We start from the raw sequence: 18530 nt of genomic DNA on the forward strand, positions 1-18530 counted from the left end.
ATGTAGGAAATATATGCAGTTAACATGATTTTTAGGGATGCAGATGCATGTAACCTTTGTCATGAAATTTGGTAAATGCGGACTTCATATGAAACAATGCAGTGTAATGGAAAGTTGTACAATGTTCATGACATTCTTTCCCTATTTTGTGATTTTGATTTTGATTTGATTTTTTTTGGAAAACACAGATTGACTGTCCTTTTGAAAGAGGTGATAATTCATGCAACCTCATCCTATCTTTTTGCAAATCTCTCTGGGAACTCTCTCAGAGTGTGTGTTTTGTTTGATTTAGTCACTTGACCATTTTGGAGTGACGGCAATGGAGTCATTTGATGTTTAATCAATCCATTGAAATTCCAAGGTTTGTCCCCCTCCCTTTTTTTTTGTTTAAAAACATCGACAGGTGAGAACTTTTGATCTACCCCTAGGTTCGCTTGAGGCTCATGCACAGTGCCCCTCATTGTCCTAGTGTAAGACTTTGAGGTACCAATTGTTATCTTTCGTCATGACCTTGTAGCTGGGAACCTATTGGGTGAGAACTTCTAATCTACCTCTAGGATCGCTTGAGGTTTCAGCATGGTGCCTTTCATTGCCCTAGTGTAAGGCTTTGAGGTACCAATCACTGTCTTTCGTCATGACTTGTAGTAGGGAACCTATCGGGTGAGAACTTCTAATCTGTCCCTAGGTTCGCTTGAGGTTTTTTCATGGTGCCTTTCATTGCCCCAGTGTAGGGCTCTGAGGTATCCATCGTTGTTTTGTTTTCACAACCTCGTAGCAAGGAAGAATGAAAGAAGCGATTGATTCTCGCAAAAAGAATTTTTCAAGGACAAGAAATAGTTGAAGGATTTTTTTTCAGTTGACGGGTTAAGTCAAATGACTCATATTCTTGATAACTCACTTCTCTCTAAAAAAAGACAAACTTTCTGGAATGATAAAATGAGGTCACATAAACATCCATATTTTACTTGAAAACACAGTCAATCAAATGTTTTTTTCTTTTTTCTTTTTGAACTTTTTTTTGCTTTACTCGTCGTTTACGACATCCTCACCAAATGTGTAGCATGAGTAATTTCTGATCGAATGGTCTTGGAAGTCCAAACTTAGGAGCGTAGGTCACTTGAGCAAACAAACCAATGGCTTGCACCCACATTCCAGTGGAAGCAAAGATGTAATTATGAGAGGATGAGGGACAAAGATGTCAAATTTATCCATTTTATTTGGCATTATCACTGTGGTTTACAACAATGGCATAAACTTGAAAATCCTGATGAGTCATTAGAGACATCTAACAACAACCTTCAGATTGCCCCATGTGTGGCATCTCTTGTCAATGTCAGGACTTACACACGATTCTCCTCAAATTTCAGCCAGCTCGCATCAATTAGACTTTGCACCTTACACTTCGAGGTCATACAGTGCTCAATGGAATGCCATGGGGCTTCTCCATGACAAGCACATGTTGTGTTCGAGTCATATCCTCGGAGAAATGGAGGTTGAGGAACCTTGGTTGGGGTTATGGCTACCATTGAATTATCGAGTGGATATGGGAGCAAGTCAACATAGGACACTGGAATTGGGGTGAATTCTACAGGCTTTTTCGCTGCAAAATTCATTTCTTGGTTGGTGTTTTGGTTCATGCTAAAGGTGGTGTTCGTGATTGGAAGTGTGGTAGATAGGCTTTGTGGTTGATTTAGGGATGGCCTTTGTGGATAACTGGGTGGTGGTAAGGAGAAGGGTTGTTATTGGCTGAGTAATGACATTGTTGGGTTGGTGGGAAACTTGGCCGTATAGGAATGGCAGTCACAGCACGGGTTTCTCCCTCATTCTCACCCTCTTCATTTGCTCCAGTTTTCTCATTCATCCAAGCAGGATGATTAAATTTGCCTCTTTTCAGACCCACTTCGATCAACGAAAACTAAATAAGCAAAGCTTGAAGGTGTGTAGCCCACCATCTTTTCATTGTAGAACACTGGTATTGTGTCTACTATCACGGTTATCATCTCCCTTTTTGTCATTGAGGGTGCCACCTGGGCTGCCAGATCCCTCCACCTTTGGGTGTATTCTTTGAAAGATTCGTGCCCCCTTTTTTGCACATGTTCTGTAGTCGCATCCTATTCAGAGCCATATTGGAATTATACTGATACTGCCTAACGAAGGTAACCATTAGGTCCTTCCAAGAATGGACTCGGGAAGGTTCCAAGTTAGTGTACTAGGTAACAACTACCCCAGTAAGATTTTCTTGGAAGAAATGTATCAGCAATTCCTTATCTTTTGCGTATGCCCCCATCTTCCGACAATACATCTTTAGATGGTTCTTGGGGCAAGTAGTCCCTTTGTACTTGTCAAAGTCTAGCGCCTTGAACTTGGGAATGACCACATTCGGGTACTAGGAACAACTCTTCTATGTCAATAAAGGCATAATCTCAGCCTCCTTCAATGGCCCTGAGCCTTTCCCCTAGATGATCCAACTTTCCCATTTCTGCCATAGCATGAGGGTTTTTACCCACTGTGGAATGCTAGAGGTGTGGTTGTGGGTGATACTGAGGGCCCTCCAAAGTGTTTTGCAGGGGTATACCACCAACTGCTTGCCCTTCAGTGGCATATCCGAGGCAAGGCTCGAAGTCGGCTAGATTGTGGTGGGGAATTTCATGTGTCTCCCTCATGGGTTGAGAGACATGAACATGATGAGGTTGTCGGCTCTCAATGAGTATGGGAGTGGAGTTATTGACATCCTCATTGGGGAGTGTACGCCACATTGGGTGGTGTATAGTTCGGAGGCAAGCCATATGGCGGGAAGGCGTGCTCGTTTTGAATTTGCACATCATGGGGCCGTCCGTACTTCCCAAATCTTTGCCCACCATATTTGAGGTTGGATGATTCATTTGGTTGAGATCAGATGGGGGCAACGGGTTCACCTTAGCAACAGCGCTAGTAGCGGCAACTGCAACCACATTGGCTTCCATTATCTTCTTCATGCTCATCATGGCCTCCATCATTGTGGCCATTTGCTCTTTCATGGCCTCCATGTCGGCCTTCATCTGCTCTTGCACCTCCTCTATTTCACCCATTACTCTAGCTCTAGAACGAGTTTGGTAAGGGCGCCATAAAACGTGTTCTTTTCTTTTCGATAACAATGATTAAGTTCATTTTTTTTCAAGGAAAGAATGCAATGAGCAATGCAACCAATGAAAAGCATGGATGTATGCGAATGACGCACAGTTGAAGTATTGTGAATTTTTACGCAGGACATAGTGTTGAATTAATTTAGATTTTCAACATGGTCCATGACATCTTTGTCAAGGTGAAATTGGAAGTAACAAGGACATCAACAATCCTAAATGTGTTTGGCAGTAGATGAAGCAACGATGTAACACGATCCATCTTTTGCCCCAATTTTTTGCAAGATGGTTACTTCCATACTTCAACTTGACTTAATGAACCTTTTCGTAAAAGCATGAGCTTGGTTCAACCCCATAACCCAAGGAATGGCAATTTTGATTGCCAATACTTCGACAACATTTCATAGGAATGAAAGACTCGGGCATACTTAAGCTATGCATGGAAAAAGTAATTATGAGATTGAGAAGCCCGAAGAAACATAATTTCCTAGTTAACCACGCATTAGGTACCATGCTCAATTATTTTGTTTTGTTGTTTTTTTTTTAGAAATGAGTTTATGATCCCAACATGGTTGGCTCATGGTACCTAACACATGCAACTAAGAATGCATCATGAATTTTCATGCTTCCCTTTTTTTGTTTGCATTTTGCAGAGGAAAATGCAAGGATCATGCATGAGCAAACATGAAAACAAAAGGTATGCAGTTTGTAGAACAAAAAGTATGTTGAACGCATATGCATGATGATGCAATGACTCATGCAAAATGTGATGTTGGAATATGATAACGGACGAATGCATGAACGATATGTTCATTATGATGCCATGAAGAGATGCTTATGCGATGCATGATATGAATGCATTTACAGACATGAGAGCCCGGAAAATCATCTCTTCTTACTTGCACATTTGGGGGTGCAGTGCCCCATGTGTGTAGTTAAGAAGGTGATATGGACCTTCTAGCTTCCCATGACAAAAGACGAGACCAACATACAACGCATGCGTGAAGACATGATGCAGATGTGCAAAAGCGCAACAGGGGGATGTACACAACATGGCAATATCCTCAAATAATCATACAGCAAAGGCGTACATGACATTTAGGTTATATGCATGGCAGTGTTTAAAAGGCACGCGGCGTGTTTGCTTCGTGCCCCTATTTTAAGGACCTACACAGGAGGAAACTAAAAGGGCTTTTAGTGATAATTCCCAAGGTGGTCATATCTCTCATGATGGTCTCTAGAGGTATCATCCCCTTCGAAGAACATATTGCAGCAGTAGGGACTACTAGCAACAATATGTTATCAAAGAGTAAAACTCTAGATGAGTGTTCACTGTTATCAAGCAAGTTGGAGACCTAGCATGACCATAGATTCACCTCCACTCCTTATGTTCCTATGGACCAGGGTATAGGGTCCCTTTTCAACTCACCGTGTGTGCAAAAAAGGTGTTGGTGTTGTGTGCATCAAATGAATAAATATCTATCTCATGCATACATCCCAAAAACACACTAAAAGCATCATAGAGTTATATACAAGAACGTAAGAGAAATAAAAGGAAACCGACAAAAGAGGAAGTCATGATATTGCACGAGATTAGAAGGCCTAACTCTCTAAAAGCAGTCCCCAGTAGAGTCGCCCACTATCGCAACCTACCCTTCCACGCGAGGGCAATGCGAGGCTCGCGGGTGCGTCTTCCAAGGAAGGAAAATGCACAGAGTCACCACCAACGTTTATTCGAGGAAAACGTCGAAAAAACCGGAAAAAGTGTGGTCTATGAACTTTAAGTGTGAAAGGTTCGAGAGTTGTATTTACGCACGGGGAAGGTATTAGCACCCCACGCGTCCGTCACAAGGGACGGCAGCCTTCAATCAAGTGTGCAAATATGACTTCAATTTGTTTTATTTTCCCTTTTACGTTTTTTATGTCTTTTTATGCCTTTTGTATTTTTTTATCATTTTGTGGTCGACAAGGGTGTTTCCCTTGCTCCTACGTATTCCTCAATTGTGATAAGGAAATCAGACCTACGTAGTTCTTTGAGAACTGAACGTTGGTTAAGTTGTTTTTATCTTTTTTTGCAAGATATATTTTTGACTGAACAAAAGGTCATTTAAAGTGTTGGACCATTAAACGATCTTTTGATTTTGAAAGGAGAGAAACGTTAAGGCGTTGGACCGTTAACGATCTCTTGGGGTGGTCAACAAAAGCGAGGCTTTTGCTCCTACATATCCTCAATTGCGATGAGGAAATCAGACCTACGTAGTTCTTGCAAAAGCAGTAAAGTTACATGTTGATTTTATGTTTTTGAATGGTCCATGTAAACCGATAAAAGCAAAGAGGACCGTTTAAGGCGTTGGACCATAAAATGGTTTTTAAGTTATTTGTGGACAAAGCTTGATTTATGAGTTAATTTTAGCCTTAGTTTCACTTTGATTATTAGTCAATTGATCCAAGGAAACTTCCAAAAAGAAAAACGTCCGATTGATTTTTTTTTATTATTTTATTCAAAGATATTTTGATTATTTTATTATTTTTTTTTTCAAGATATTTTGATTATTTTATTATTATTTTGCTTTTTTTGGTTTAACTGAGGTTACAGCGTGAACGATCAGTTAGATTTTGTTTTAATAGTGATTAAACGAGATTACAACACAAATGATCGGTTGAAATTCATTTTATCATTTATTAGGTGAGAAAACGGCTTAAACGATCTGTTAAAGCTCGATAAAAATGGAAGAAAAGAAAACCGAAAGTGGATGAAATAAAGATGAAAGCCAAAAAACAAGAAATGAATTAAAAGTCTCGGATTCAAAAACTTACCCATTAGAAGCAACCCTGCTTCGAAAATAATTTGAAAATTTGAAAATTGCTATTTGCACCCCCCTTTTGATAAGTTCACCCCCTTCTTTCGTAATTTATGAAAAATTTACGGAAGCCTTACGGAAGCATATAGGACTTGATTTCCCTCTTTTTCCTCTTTTCTTTCACCAATATTAAGTGAAATAGGCTTACTCAAGGTTTTAGGAATTTTACGGAAGCATTACGAAAGCGTCGTAAGCTCCGGAAACCATTCTCCAACAAAACGTGGAGGATCTTGATAAGTTCACCCCCTCCCCTTTGCTAAATGCACTCCTTTTTATTTACTCACCCCATTTTGCTAAATACACTCCCCTTTTCGCTTTTTTTTGCTGATTCTTTTTCCGTAACGTTACGGAACTTTATCAATTACGTAGCGATACTTGTTTTCTTTCCGTAATGTCACGAAACTTTACGGATTATGCAACCATCCCCCCTTTGACTTATGGAATGTTACGGAACTTTATGGATTGTGCAATAATGCTTCCTTTCGACTCCCGACATGTCGCGGAACTTCATGGATGGCCTAACGATGGGTGTCAAGTACCTCGAAGCGGTCAAGCGAAGGTCGCATCCCACCAAACAGATGGTCCCTGGATGAAATTAGGGTATGACACAACTTAAGACTTATTAAAAGATTTATCGTATGCATGATTTAGAGTAGGTAACCATGGTGTTCACCATAATGTTTTGGGAGACATTACTATTAGTTTGATACATTGTGAGGATCTTTACAGTTGAATCCAAGATAAAAGAGATGGTTAACATTCTCAAGAATCTTGTTGTGAGTTTAGTTTCAACCATTAGAACTAGCTTAGTAGTTAGAGCTTGAGTAGGAAACCATTGACATGACTAGTGTCTTAGTTATAGAGTTAGACATCGTAAACAACAATTGAAACCTCAACTTCAAGTGCAAAGTTATAGGGTGACAAAGTATAAATGTGTGAAGATTACGTTAAGGTGAACAAACTTACAGAAGTGAGGAGTAATCTGTATTGCTTATCTAATTAGCACCCAGTTAGTATCATGTAGGCAACCTTAGAGTTGAATCGTTACAATTCTTGGACCTAAGTGAGAGTTATGAGTCAAGTATACCTAAGTAAGGAATATCGTGTTGAGGGAAGAGGGTTATATATGAGGGTAGTTAAATCATGTATTCTCGATAGTCATTTGTGGACTAGAATTGGTAGAGCGTGAGAGTCTCGAAACTTATTATTTTCTTGAACTGTCTGATGTTCGAAAAAGAGTCGACCATGTGATCAGTCGCGTCTCCTTGTGTTTGTTTGTTCGTTTCAAATTGTCATTAGTATCTCCTATGATATTATTCTACTTCAAATAGTATGTCATTCACATTCTATTATCGTTGAGATGTCTCTCTTGCGATAAAACTTAACTCATGAAAAACTATCATTAAGGGAACGAGGATCACTAGATTAATCGTCAAGTGCAGAAGACTCTTATGATCGAAGTCACGGAGAAGTGTTTCAACTGGGCTATTGCAACCTACCCTTCGGCGGGAGGGCAACGCGGGGCTCACAGATGCATCTTCCAAGGCAGGAAAATGCGCAGAGTCGCCACTAACATTTATTTGAGGAAATTGTAGGAAAAACCGGAAAGGTGTAGTCTACGAACTTTGAGTGTGAAAGGTTCGGGAGTTATATTTACGCATGGGGAAGGTATTAGCACCCCACGCGTCCGTCCCAAGGGACGGAAACCTTTAACCAAGTGTGCAATATCATGTCTTCGATTTGTTTTATTTTTCCTTTTGTTACGTTTTTATGTCTTTTTATGCCTTTTGTATTTTTTATCTTTTTGTGGTCGATAAGGGTGTTTCCCTCGCTCCTACGTATCCCTCAATTGTGATGAGGAAATCAAACCTACGCAGTTCTTTAAGAACTAAACGTTGGTTAAGTTGTTTTTATCTTTTTTTGCAGGATATATTTTGACCGAACAAAAGTCGTTTAAGGCGTTGGACCATTAAATGATCTTTTGATTCTATTGAAAGGAGAGAAACGTTAAGGTGTTGGACCATTAATGATCTCTTGGATTTGAAAGTAGCGACAAAGTTACATGTTGATTTTATGCTTTCGAGAGTTCATGTTTAACCAATAAAAGCAAAGAGGACCGTTTGAGGCGTTGGACTTCAAAACGGTTTTTTAAGTGATTTTTTTGGACAAAGCTTGATTTGTGAGTTGATTTTAGCCTTAGTTTCACTTTGGTTATTAGTCAATTCAATTAAGGAAAATCCAAAAGAAAAATGTCCGATTGATTTTTTTGATTATTTTTTCAAAGATATTTTGATTATTTTATTATTACTTTGCCTCTTTTGGTTTTAAACGTGGTTACGGCGTGAAAGATCGGTTGGATTTTATTTTAACAGAGATTAAACGATATTACAACTCAAATGATCAGTGGAAATTCATTTTATTATTTATTAGGCGAGAAAACGGCTTAATAAATGGTTAAAGCACGTCAAAAGGAGGTATGGAAAACAAACAAAATAAAAATAAAAGCACGCAAAACAAGTGGAGATCACTAAGGGTGCATAGAATGAATTGAAAGATTCGATTTCGGGAACTTACCGGTTGAAGATCGAAGAACGACGAAGAACGAACGAAGAACGATGAAGAACGGTGAAGAATCTTCACGAAATCGCTCACAGAAACATCTCGGAAGCGTTACGGAAGCACCTCGGCTTGGATTTTCTTCACAAAAACAATTTTCCTCACTAATTTCAAGAGAATCTTAAATACTAGAAGGGTTGAACGAAATTACTCTGCCCTCTTTCCCCTATTTATAGGGGAAAAGACGGAGGTGGTTGCCGCCTAGCTCGCCCAAGCGAGCTGGGTTGCTTCCACCAGAAGGCACCGCCTGGTTGCTATTTGTACGCCCCTTATTACTAATTACACCCCTTTTACTTTTTTTTGCTAATTCCTTTTTCGAAACGTTACGGAACTTCACGGATTACGTAACGACACCTATTTTCTTTCCGGAATGTCGCGAAACTTTACGGATTATGCAACATTTCTCTTTTTGACTTCTAGAATGTTGCGGAACTTTACGGATTGTGCAACAATGCTTCTTTCCGACTTCGAGAATGTTGTGAAACTTTCACGGATTGCCTAACGATGGGCGTCAAGTACCTCGAGGCGGTCAAGCGAAGGTTGCATGCCACCAAACAATGGTCCCCGGACGAAATTAGGGTATGGCATGGGCACACAACTTGATATTGAGAACCATTTGTGTAATATCTTTTTCTCGATTTTCGACAAAGTTTCGGGGACGAAACTCCTATTATAGGGGGTGGAATTGCAACATCCCATTTTTTCGTAAATAAATTTAAAAAGCTTTTTAGTAAAAGTAAATAAATATAGAGCAAATAATAGGCTGAGTACCCTAGGTATAAATAGCTATGTTAAGTCAATTGTCTCATCTTCGCCTCATTTTCATTTTTCGCTTTTCTCCTCTCAAAACCCTCTCTTTTTCCCGCAGACCACCAAATCTGTCTCAGAAAAATGACAATCTCAGACTCATTCACTGTTGGATCGTCGTGAAATTTAAGCACCAGGTTCGCAAACCAATTCCAAGAATTCTCACCGTTGGGAATTTTGATATCATGTTTGAGCTGAGAGAAATACCTTTCGCATCGTAGCCTTTTCCTTTCCCACAGAAACCCAGAACGGTCTCAGTACAACTACAGTCCTGGTTTCGTTAACCGTTGGATTGTCATGAAATTTTGATATATTGTTCACAATTCAATTCCTCACACCATTATCGTTGGGATTTATGAGATAATACTCATGGGGGGAGATAATGGAATCACACGAAGATAAAGGCTTCAATCCCTCCTTGTTCTCTCTAAAGCTTTGGAATCCTATCAGAGGAGAAACTTTGAGGAATCTCAGGAACTTGCTAGAGACCCTGCTATCACTGTCAGAAGACACGTGAGCCCGCTTAGAGGTAAGGGATGAGTTTATCGCAATTGGGGTTAGAATGAACATGTGTATGGATCCTTAAAAAATCAAATTGGGTTTATTTTGGGATGTTTATTAAATTATAATTTTTCCTTTATTATTATAAATACAATATTGATGTCTTGATGGAGATTGGTTGGTAAAATAGAGTGATCTTGGTGTTTTTTTTATATCTATGATTTTGATTAATTGATTTTGGTATAATTATGTGAAATTATTTGAGGGGTTTTACTCCCCATGTTATGATAAACTTTTTGTATAAATTGTTATCTTGAGATTATTAAATGGTGATTCAAATTGTGAGTATGTGATAATTTGAACCTGTGATTAATGGTGAAATAGATGTGTATTGAGTTATGAGTTATGAACTGTGCAATCACACAATTGCAAGACCCTTTAAGGACGATGAGTATTGTGATGGGGTCCACTGTGGGAACCCAAAAACAATTGAGTAGTTGTGTGTATTGCATAGTTCATAGGTAAAGTGTATATGATTCATGAGGTGTGATAACCTGTTAATTAAGATTATACCATTATGATTGAGATCGAGTGTATGTGATAAATTGTGTAAGTATGTGATTGAGATGTTGTGTGCATTGAGTTATGAACTACAAATTGTACAATCACACGACTATAAGTCCCTTTAAGGGTGACAAGTGTCATACCCTAATTTCGTCCGGGGACCTTTGCTTGATGACATGCGACCTTTGTTTGGTCCTTGTGAGGTGCTTGGCATCCATCATTAGGCAATTTGTGAAATTCCAGGACATGCCGAAAAACCAAAAAAATATTGATGCACAATCCGTAAGTTTCCGTGACACACCGGAAATCAAATGGAAGCATCGTTGCATAATTAAGTGAGGTTCCGTAACATTCCGTAAGTCAAAAAGGGGATGATTATGTAATCCGCAAGGTTCCGTAACATTACGGAAAGAAAACAAGTATTGTTACGAAATTCGTAAGTTTCCGTAACTTTACGAAAAAAGAATCACCAAAAAACAGCAGAGGGGGGTGTACTTAGTAAAAATGGGGGTGCAAATAGCACCCAGGCCCACTTGGGCCCTCCAGAATATTCCTCCAGAAGGTTGTTGCTTCTGGAGGAAGCAACCTGACTCGCCTGGGCGAGCTGAGCTCGCCTGGGCGAGCTGGGCGGCAACCACCTCCCCTATTTTGCTATAAATAGGGGAGGAAGTGAAGAAGAAAAGGGTTCAGCCCCTTTGGCACTTCTCTCTCTTTCGAATTTGCTTGGGAAAATTGTTTCCGTGAAGAAAATCTAAGCCGGGGCGCTTCCGAAACGTTTCCGTAACGTTTTCCGTGAGGAATCTCGCAAAGGTTTCAACCGTTCTTCGACGTTCTTCATTCGTTCTTCATCGTTCTTCGATCTTCAACGGGTAAGTACCTCGAACCAAGCTTTTCGATTCATTCTATGTACCCGTAGTGGTCCACATTGTGTTTCGTGCATTTTTATTCTCGTTTTGTTTACTTTTTATACCCCCTGTTGACGTGCTTAAGCCATTTTACTTAAGTCATTTCTCGCTTAACATAAAAATAAAATAAATTTCCACCGAACGTTTGAATTGTATTATCCGTTAACTTCGGTTAAAATGAATTCCGACCGTTCGGTCGTGCCGTAACCACGTTGGAAATCAAAAAGAGGTAAAAAATAATATAATAATAAAAAAAAACATCTTTTAGTAAAATAAAGCGGAAAATCAATCGGACGTTTTCTCTTTGGGATTTCTCATTCTTAATCGAATTGATTAATAACTAAAGTGAAACTAAGGCTAAAATCAACTCGCCTAGTCAAGCTCGTCCACAAAAATAGGCTTTGGAAGTTTGTCATTTCAATTTCTCACTAAGTAAAATGGATCATTTTTAAGGTCCAACGCCTTAAAATGATCACCTCTTAAAGTAAAAAAGAATCACTTGATAAGAAAGAACTACGTAGGTCTGATTTTCTCATCCCAAATTGAGGAATACGTAGGAGCAAAGGGAAACACCCTTGTCGACCACAAAAAAGAGAAAAATATAAAAAGGTACGAAGGACATAGAAATGTAAAAAAGGGAACATAAAAATCAAAGTCATGTTTGCACATTCGATTAAAGGCTGTCGTCCCTTGGGACGGACGTGTGGGGTGCTAATACCTTCCCCGTGCGTAAATACAACTCCCGAACCTTTTACTTAAAAAGTTCGTAGATCGCGTCTTTTCCGGTTTTTCCGACGTTTTCCTCAAATAAACGTTGGTGGCGACTCCGCGCGTATTCCTTTCGTGGAACATGCATCCCGCGAGTCACGCGTCGCCCTCCCGCCGAAGGGTAGGTTGCGACAGTTGGCGACTCCACTGGGGACCGTTTTTAGAGAGTTAGGCCATTTAATTTTGTGCAATGTTTTACCGTGACTTACCCCTTTGTTGGTTTTCCTTCACTATGTTCTTATGTATATAAACTCTTTGTTGCTTTTAGTGCGTTTTAAAATGTATGCATGAGGTAAATATTTATTCATTTGATGCACACAAACACCAACACTATTTGCACACACTGTGAGTGAAAAAGGGCCCTATACCCGGGTTCATGGGAACATAAGGAGTGGAGGTGAATCTGTGATCATGCTAGGTCTCCGACTTGCTTGATTACAGTGAACCCTCATCTAGAGCTTTTTTCTTTGAAAACTTATTGTTGCTAGTAGTCCCTACTGCTGCAATATGTTTTTCGAAGGAATGATACCTCTAGAAACATCAAGAGAGATATGACTACCTTGGGGATTATTGCTAAAAGCCTAGTTAGTTCTCTCCCTTATAGGTCCCTTAAATAGGGGCACGGAGCAAACACGCTGCGTGCCATTTTTTTCACACTGCCATGCATGAGTATCATATACCCTTTTGCTTATGTTCGGTAAATATTGTCATACTGTGTACATTCCCGCATTGTGTCTTTTGCATAGGCATTGCATATGGGTTCTGTCTTGATCCCTACTGTAAACAAACCAACGGAGGGTCCGTGTCGCCTTCTTAAAAACGTGCGTTGGGGCATTTTGCTACCCCTAGACGTCGTATCTAAGAAGGGGACAAATTCCCCGGACCCCCGCATTCCTAGATTGCATCTGTGTCATATGCATTCCATCATGCATTCATCCATCCCACCCATGAGATATCGGAGTTTTGATTTGCACCAGCTTTTGTCTCACTTTAGTAAGCATGGGAACAAATCAAACCGGCAAGAGGTTCTACCAAGTCAAGGTCAAAAGCCTAGATACCACCAGCATCAAGGAATTAGGGCGGTTGATGGAACCCCTCCAAATGCAAGCCTTCCGCAAGACTTACGGAAAGATCTTAGAGTTAACCATAGCAGAGGTGTCCATAGAAGCCATTGTATCACTTACCCAATACTACGACCAGCCTTTGAGGTGCTTCACATTCGGAGACTTCCAATTAGTACCAACCATTGAAGAATTTGAGGAAATTCTAGGATGTCCTCTCGGGGGAAGAAAACCATATCTTTCCTCCGGGTGTCTCCCCTCTTTGAGCAGAATTGCAACTGTGGTCAAGGATTCAGCAAGAGGTTTGGACCGCATAAAACAGACTCGGAACGGCATAGCGGGCCTACCACAGAAGTACCTAGAAGACAAGGCGAGGGGTATGGCCAATCAAGGAGACTGGGTCCCGTTTATGGATGTGTTAGCTTTGCTAATTTTTGGGGTCGTCCTCTTTCCAAACGTGGATGGTTTGGTAGACCTAGCAGCAATCGACGCTTTCCTTGCCTACCACCATAGCAAGGAAAGCCGGTGGTAGCTGTCTTGGCAGATCTATTTGACACATTTGACCGAAGGTGCGAAAAGAGTAGCGCACGGATCATCTGTTGCTTACCCGCCCTCTGTGTTTGGTTGGTTTCGCACTTGTTCCAACAAGACACAAGACATCCGTGTCCGCTCCTGAGCCATCGCTCGTGTACTGAAAAGAGGAGAATAGATTGGGACCAGCTCTTGGCCGGGATAGGAGGTAGAACAATCAGTTGGTTCCCCCGATGGAAGGAAGGAAAAGAAGGAGTCCTTTTCTCATGTGGAGATACCCAAACATTCCGCTGGTAGGAACGAGGGGTTGTATTAACTACAATCCCGCGCTCGCTATAAGACAACTAGGGTACCCCATGAGGGGAGCACCGACGGAAGAAAGCATGTCTCCTTTCCTTGTGAGGGATCTCGGTGCACAAATTCCAAGACTATACAAAGAATCCATAAGGCATGGGAAACCCCGTTAAGGAAAGATCAAGAGCTTAGAGGTATTCTAATGGCATCATTGGTGGTACCACGAATGGCTGAAAGTCATATACGAGGTTTAGATTGGCTCGCCAAGTTAAAAGTCGTCAGCGAAGAGAGTTTTGAAGCACCGGAAGAGGACGAAGAAGTCCAAGCTCTCAAAAGCGAATTAGGAAAAGCAAAACTTGCCAAGGAGAAGTTCAAATTGGCCGCTACACACGTTCGGAAGGAGTGTGCCGGGTTACGGGAAGAGAATGCAATTACCGCAAGAGCCCTTGAACAAGAGACCAAGAGGGCTCGCAAGGAAGAGTATGGCCGGAACAAATTTCGCGGAGCTCTATGGGGTAGCAATAGTGAACTCAAGTTGCGAAGGGAAGAAAGAGACCAGTCGCGAGCACATAGCATGGTTCTGAAAGAGGAGTTAATTGCTTGTTCAAGGTCCAAAAGAAGCTTGTCTCAGCGTTTATGCGAGACGGAGACCAACATGTTAGCTATCATCGCCAAGTACCAAGAAGAGTTAGGTCTAGCCACGGCCCACGAGCATAGAATCGCGGATGAGTATGCTCAAGTATATGCGGAAAAAGAGGCTAGAGGAAGGGTGATCGACTCTTTACACCAAGAGGCAACCATGTGGATGGACCGGTTTGCTCTTACCTTGAACGGGAGTCAAGAACTTCCCCGCTTGTTAGCCAAGGCCAAGGCGATGGCAGACACCTACTCTACCCCCGAAGAGATTCATGGGCTTCTCGGCTATTGTCAGCATATGATAGACTTAATGGCCCACATAATTAGAAATCGTTAGGAAACTTGTATGGTCTCTCAGACCTTGACTGGATACGACTTCCTTTTTGAAATAAAATGAGTTGGTCCCATGTTTCTACTCCAAAAAGCTTGTGCAAATCAAATCACTCCTACATTTCATCTCTAGCATGCATTTTCTTTCTTTACCCACTCCTCACGTTTGGTTTTTTAGGGAAAAAACACCATAACTAAACGCGCCGCAAGGGATCCCTATCGCACCAGATCCAAATCTAGAACGATGGGTGATCAAGAGGAGACGCAGGAACAGATGAAAGCCGACATGTCGGCTCTGAAAGAACAAATGGCCTCCATGATGGAGGCCATGTTAAGTATGAAGCAGCTCATAGAGAAGAACGCGGCCACCGCCGCCGTTGTCAGTTCGGCTGCCGAAGCAGACCCGACTCACTTGGCAACTACGCACCATCCTCCCTCAAACATAGTAGGACGGGGAAGGGACACACTGGGGCACGATGGCAGCCCTCACCTGGGATACAACCAAGTGGCTTACCCTTATGGATTGCCGCCCAACTATTCACCACCCGTCTTGCAAGAAGATGCGGGCCACATTGCTTCTCCTGTCCATGAAAGAGAGCCTCCTCAGCAGCCCGACGAAGTCCACAAGGACCCTCAAGATTATGCTCGAAGGGATGTCGAGTTCTATCCCCCGATCCCCGAAGGGCCGGCACCAGGCACGTTGCCTCAACCCAACATCGCAGCATCGCCAATAGTCTTGTCCATGGAAGGGCCGCCCCTAGCAACTGAAGAAAGGAGGAAGCTCGATCTCCTTGAGGAAAGATTGAGGGCTGTGGAAGGATTTGGGGACTATCCGTTTGCAGACATGACGGATCTTTGCTTAGTACCCGATGTTGTTATTCCCCCGAAGTTCAAAGTGCCGGACTTCGACAAGTATAAAGGGACGACTTGTCCCAAAAACCATCTCAAAATGTACTGCCGTAAGATGGGCGCCCACTCTAAAGATGAAAAGCTGTTGATACACTTCTTTCAGGATAGCTTGGCCGGAGCTGCGGTAGTGTGGTACACTAATTTGGAAGCTTCCCGTATCCGTACTTGGAAGGATCTGATTACTGCCTTCCTAAGGCAGTATCAGTACAATTCTGATATGGCTCCTGACCGTACTCAACTGCAGAATATGTTCAAGAAAGAGGGTGAAACCTTTAAAGAATATGCGCAGCGATGGAGGGATTTGGCGGCACAAGTAGCTCCTCCCATGGTTGAGAGAGAAATGATCACCATGATGGTAGACACTCTGCCAGTGTTCTACTATGAGAAGCTAGTGGGTTACATGCCATCCAGCTTTGCGGATCTGGTGTTTGCCGGGGAAAGAATCGAGGTTGGATTGAAAAGAGGAAAGTTTGATTACGTTTCCTCCACAAACGCGAATGCCAAAAGAATCGGGGCAACAGGGGCAAAAAGGAAGGAAGGAGATGCCCATGCCGTCTCTTCAACACCCGCGTGGGTCAAACCCCAGCAAACACCTCATGGTACCCATCAGTACGCGCAACATCACCCAAGCTTCTCGGCTCATGCTGGGAACGCCTCTAGTTCAACACCCGTGCAGCCTAAGGCACCCACCCAGAGGGAAGCTCCCCAAGTTCCAACTCCGAACACGACTCGACCGGCCGGTAATTCCAACACGACAAGGAACTTCCCTCCGAGGCCATTGCCGGAATTCACCCCGCTCCCAATGACGTACGAAGATCTTCTACCATCCCTCATCGCCAATCATTTGGCCGTGGTAACTCCCGGAAGGGTCCTCGAACCCCCTTTCCCGAAGTGGTATGACCCTAACGCAACTTGCAAGTACCATGGGGGTGTCCCGGGGCATTCCGTCGAGAAATGCTTGGCCCTTAAATACAAGGTCCAACATTTAATGGATGCTGGATGGCTGACTTTCCAAGAGGATCGGCCCAATGTGAGAACCAACCCGCTCGCCAATCATGGAGGGGGAGCAGTTAATGCAGTTGAATTCGATAGGCCGCACAGGTCTAAACCTTTAAGGGATGTGGCAACCCCTAGGAGGTTTATCTTTAAGGCCCTACAAAAAGGAGGTGTGATTCCCCATAGTGGGTGTAAGGAGGATTCCTGTCTGCTACACTCCGGCGAGATGCATGACATGGAGGCGTGTTTGGAAGTAGAGGAATTATTACAGCGGATGATAGATCAAGGTCGACTGGAAGTCGGCATTGAAGGAAAAGAAGAGCAGCATATATGCATGCAATCTACGGAGGGAAGCGGTGTTGTGAAGCCCAAACCCTTGGTGATATACTTCACTAAAAGCGCAGCTTCGCAAAAGCCCGGACACCCTTTAATAGCCAAACCTGTTCCTTTCCCGTACCAAAATAGCCACGCGGTCCCGTGGAGATATACACCTCCGGGGGAGAAGGAAGAAGAAGTCACTGACGTCAGCTCGCTATCAGCTAAAGTAACAAATATCACGGGACTGAGTGGTGTGACCCGTAGTGGTCGTGTGTTCGCACCTCCGGACCTACCAGTCCAACCCGCCGACGTCAAGGGAAAAGGAAAAGTGGTGGAGGAGCAAGATGGCGAAGCACCCCACGCTTCGAATAAAGATATTCCAGCAAAGGGGCCCCCGGAGATAAAGGATGGTAGAAAGGAGGTGTCGCTAGAGGAAGCCAGCGAGTTCCTTCGGATAATTCAGCAGAGCGAATTCAAGGTAATCGAACAGCTCAACAAAACCCCGGCTAGGGTCTCGCTGTTGGAGTTACTTATGAGCTTTGAGCCTCATCGGGCTCTGCTAGTAAAAGTGCTGAACGAGGCTCACGTGGCCCAAGATATCTCGGTAGAAGGTTTCGGAGGGCTGGTCAACAATATCGCTGCCAACAACTATCTTGCCTTCGCCGAAGAAGAAATCCCCGCCGAGGGGAGAGGGCATAATAAGGCTTTACACGTATCAGTCAAGTGTATGGACCATATCGTAGCCAAGGTGCTCATCGATAATGGTTCCAGTTTAAACGTGATGCCTAAGAGCACTTTGGAGAAGTTACCATTCAATGCTTCCCACTTAAAACCAAGTTCAATGGTGGTTCGGGCCTTCGACGGCACTCGCCGAGAGGTTAGGGGAGAGATCGATCTCCCAGTACAAATAGGCCCTCACACCTGTCAAGTCACCTTCCAAATAATGGATATTAACCCCCCCCCTACAGCTGCCTGTTGGGGCGCCCGTGGATCCACTCAGTGGGAGTTGTGCCTTCTACACTCCACCAAAAGCTGAAATTCGTAGTGGAGGGGCACTTGGTCATCGTGTCAGGCGAGGAAGATATCTTGGTAAGCTGCCCATCCTCCATGCCTTATGTGGAAGCCGCAGAAGAATCGTTAGAAACTGCTTTCCAGTCTTTTGAGGTGGTCAGCATTTCCTCCGTGGACTCCCTCTTTGGGCAGCCTTGTCTGTCCGATGCAGCGGTAATGATGGCCCGAGTTATGTTGGGGAACGGTTATGAACCCGGGATGGGTTTAGGCAAAGACAACGGCGGCATAACTAGCCTGATAAAA

This window comes from Glycine soja, chromosome 8 (genome assembly GCF_004193775.1).
Source record: "Glycine soja cultivar W05 chromosome 8, ASM419377v2, whole genome shotgun sequence".
Taxonomy (NCBI): domain Eukaryota; kingdom Viridiplantae; phylum Streptophyta; class Magnoliopsida; order Fabales; family Fabaceae; genus Glycine; species Glycine soja.